Genomic DNA, 4,652 nt, shown 5'->3' with positions numbered 1-4,652 from the left:
CAACAAGTTTCAACACTAAAAAAAGAAATTGATTTCCACGTAGGGGGAGCTAAATTGATAATTTGCTAACGAGTTTTGTCAAAAAGTTAAAAGGGGAGACTATTGGGACCTTAGTTATCCTTGTATATCAAGTTTCTCCTCATATTCAAAAGTTTCTTGAAATGAATGGTTTGTCACCATGTTCTATCCAATTTGTTCAAACAGTTGTTTGGATAGACCTTTGGACAACAATTTGGACATGTCTTCAAGACAATTAAGTATAGTATAAAGATGACATTTTTTACTTTGATCTTTATGATGTATTACACTATTAGCAAATGATCCTCGGACCATATGTTTTATTCTATCCTTTATGAAGTTGATTGAATTTGGGAGAGGAAGAGAAGTCAGGATCAATTTGCACCATCTCATACTTATCCTTTTACTTGGAAGCCAAGCTAGTCGTTTTACTTGGATATGAAGAAAGTTATTGGATAAATATTCAAGATATATAATTCAAGAGATAAATTCAATTATTAACTTAGAGTTTTAAGCTTATCAAAAAGCTACTTGAAGAGCTATTGTATCAGCCTATATATATAGGTTGCTGGTTGACTACATTTGGAGTGGTTGTGGAGTGTATTTTGAGAGCTTTTATATAGTGTTTTATTGATCTTTTGATTTGTAGGATGTCGTCGATCCTTTCCAAAGTGTCGCATGTTGCTTTCTTATTGGCTTCACATTTCTTATAGTTCAGCTAGCCATTGGCATCTTCTTCACTTAGTTGTGGGTTTTTATATCAGAGCAACGAGTAAATGCAATATACAAGGTCATGTGCTCATTTGTATCCGTAGTTTGTTGGTCACTTCATGAGATCGATAAGGTTAAAAAAAAAAAGAGCTCATGAGGTATAGGTACAACTAATGTTTTTTACATTGAATCATTAGTCGAAAACTGGTTAAATAATTGATTTGCTTGGTTCAATTAAAAAATTATTTTTTTTAAATTAAAAAAACCCAGTTCATTTGGTTTAATTAGTTTTTATAGTTGATTTCATCGACTCATATTGGTTCTCATTCTAATTGATTTAAAATCCTCTGGATCACAATCCGATTAATTCCTAATGCATCGATCCGACCAACCAATTATATCCAATTCAAACATCCTTTGAGTACAACCAGTTTGGTTCAAATATCCTTAAATACAATTTCAATTTTAGTGGAAATTGAATGATACTTCCCGATAAAGAAAAACACGGATATTCATTACTTTCGAGGAAATGTTCCAAAACTAGAAAACAAAACCACAATTTAATTTTATTTTTAGGCTTAATTTACGATTTTAACTTTTTTTTGAATAATTTCATTATATGTTATGATCATATTTATTTTATTTAACATAATATTTAGGATTACTCTTAGTTCTTCCCCAACTTATTAATAGAAGGATAGTGCGCTTAAGCGCATTCAAACGTCTTTTACATTGACGATAATGTCCGTACCAATCCGGCTAAGAATTAATCTTTAACAAATAAAAAAATGCCATGTGGCATTCCTTCTTCGTTTTGACCGAAAAATAAAAAAAATAAAAGTAAATATTTGTTTGAACTCTCTTTCTCCAAGTTTTTTCTTTCATCTATTTCTACCCGATCAAACTCCTCACCCTCCATAAATATGTTCCCCTTTCTTGCATCTTCTTCACGGCAGCACCATCCCCATCCTAGCGCACTCTCCCCAAGCTCCATTACAGAGGCCCTTCTTCACCGCAACACCATCGCACTCCCCAAGCTCCATTTCAGCTTCTGTAAAATATCTTAAAGAACTGGGAAACATAAAAGAGAAGAGAAGAATGAAACAGTGGCTTATTTCATTAGCTTTTTATAGCCATAGAGAAACCCTCACGTCTAAGGAACTCCACCACTCAAAACAAAGTAAAAACCAACCAATCGGCTACTTTCATTCTTAGCAAACTCATGCACCAAACTTGGCTACCATAGCAAAGGGTTATTGACCTTTATTATAGAAAGTGGATGCCTCGACCAGAAAAATTCTTTTTTCTTCTTTTTTATATTCATCATTACAGACATACGATATTATAAGTGTGGGAAGAGTTGGCACTTGGCACTGTCCATTTGACCCAAAAAATGCAAAGACAGTGAGGGACTAAAGCTAAAGCCTTTTCCCCTTTTTCATCTGGTGAAGAATTAGATCCAAAGGTGCACACTTTCAACCACAACAAAACCAAAGATTGTTGGCTGATTATTTTTTGGAAGGTTTATGATGTAACTCCATTCATGGATATTGATCATCCTGAAGGTGGTGAAGTTTTGCTTTCAGCAACAGGGAAGGATGTCACAAATGATTTCGAAGATGTGGGTCACAGCGACTGGGAGCTCCAAGAATGAGGTTGAAGCTGGAAAGGGGTTTGTGAGCTGGTCAGAGGAGGTTGATGGTGGTGATGGCAGGTAAGAAGAAGGGAAATAACATGAAAAAGAGGGGGAAAGAGATAGACAGGTACCCTTCTCTAATTGGTGAAAGTTTAGGTACCCTATACTTGAATTAAGCTTTATTTTTACTACAATTTGATCCTCTTAGTATTTTTTTAACAAAACATTGTTTGTTTATATTGCCGGCTCAACCATTTATTCAATGTAATTAATTTGGTTAGTTTTAGTTCTTATATTTTTCTAATTTATCATTTTAGACACTATACTTTTTGAAATTTAAAATTTTAGTTCTGACCCTTAAGTTTTTTGGTTAAATTCAATTACAAGTCATGCACTATGCGTAGAGTTCTAGTTTTAGTCCATATTCTTCAATTAGATCATTCTAAATCCCTATACTTTTCAAAATTTGAAATTCTGATCTTAATGCAAACGTCAATCTTTAATTTATTAATTGAATTTTTAGTAAGTAATATGTAGAAATAATAAGATGACATATTATTACACGTGTTATAATATGTTTGTCGTAACATATTTTTGAAATAGCAGAGCTTAACTAAATGAATTTTAGCAATTATCGTTTGGTGATGATTGAAATTTTAAATTTCGAAAAGTACAAGAATTAAAAATACCAAATTAAAGTATAAGATCTAAATCCATTACTTTCATAAAAGACAGGGACTAGTAGCAGAATTTAACCTAAAAATGAAAGTCATAAATGAATATTCGTTTGCAGTAAAATTATTGAAGAACAGCCCATATATCTTCACCCATCAATCTAATTTTCCTCTTCACTTCAATTTTCAACTTCGCCGACGCCGTCAAATCACCACCGCCATCGTCCACTGGTTTCCGAAGAAGAAACACCGTATCACCAGCTCTCACATCTTTACCGCTCAGAAACCGAAGCCAACCAACGGAAACAATGCCCTCACTTTGCTCAACAATGCAAGGGAAGTCCCAAGTTTTTCCGGTCCCATCAACGGCGGTGACGCTGAAAAAACGATCACCTTCGAACGGCACCGGAAAGGTACTAAAAGAATCAGTGGGCATCAGTAAGCTCTTCTCGATGTCGCTTTTGGTTAACTGCTTTGAAATCATCGACATTTTCATATGCTGCAAATTGCAACTCTTTAGGATTTTACGAATCAAGTAAAGTTTCTGAACTTTTTTACATCTGCTGTGTTGAATTGATTTGCTTTAAGTTTCTCTTTTCTCAGTTTTCAGCAGTTGGGTCGATTTATATATATACACACACATATATATAGAGAGCGAGAGAGATGAAGAAGCGCGTTCATTTGACAGTTTCGTACATGGAACTGAGTCAAATGAAGTATTGGTTAAATTTCGATTTTAATCCCTTTACTATGTTTAAATCTGGTATTTAGTCTCTTTATTTTAATTCGGTTTCTATACTTTTTAACATTTCATTAGTTAGTTTAACGTGGTTAAATATTTGATCACGGAGGTCCTTGTATTAGGAATCAGATTGTTTTTCCACCTTACTAAAAAAATAGAAAAATTAGTCTCTATATGTTAAATCAAAGAGCAAACAAATCATTCTGTTAAAAATTCTATTTTGTACCGTTAAAAATTAGTTTATGAATGTCAGCATGAGGTAAATATGACACGTCATGTGTAACTGTTCGGTTATTCCGCTAGCCACATCAATTTTTAATAGTAGAAATAGATAGAATTTTTAATAAAAAAGGACTAATTTGCTCATTTTGTAGTATATGAGTAAAATGTAATCTAACTCTTAATACAAAAGCCTCGATGATATTTTTACAATTTTTCGAACTAAAAGCTCCCATTCCAAAACCAAAATTTGATTTTAATCTATGATATTATAAAATTATCAAAGAATTAAAACATGGAGATACCAAATCTCAAACTTTCAACATAGTAGAGGGTCCAAAATTAAAATTTGACCAAATGAAATTTCAATGGCGATTCCAAGAAATTAGAGAACATTTGTATATGACACTAGAATCAACCAGACAGAAACCCCATTTTTATTTTACTTCGGTGAGCTCTTAATTTTGGTAGTTTTTCAATTAAGTATTGGTTGGTCAAAGACTCAAAATCAAAAGGGTTTTTCATATTTTCCCATGCTGTACGTCTTTTGATTTTCTTTTTCTCGATTTCTTTTTCTCGAGAACCAAACAAAACATTACACTTTTTTTCCGTAGAATCAAAATTAGAAAAAAGAAGGTTTGAACTCCGGATT

The sequence above is a fragment of the Gossypium hirsutum genome, chromosome A03 (assembly GCF_007990345.1).
Source record: "Gossypium hirsutum isolate 1008001.06 chromosome A03, Gossypium_hirsutum_v2.1, whole genome shotgun sequence".
NCBI classification, from domain to species: domain Eukaryota; kingdom Viridiplantae; phylum Streptophyta; class Magnoliopsida; order Malvales; family Malvaceae; genus Gossypium; species Gossypium hirsutum.
The sequence above is the reverse complement of the archived record's forward strand: the minus strand, read 5'-3'. Positions refer to the sequence as shown.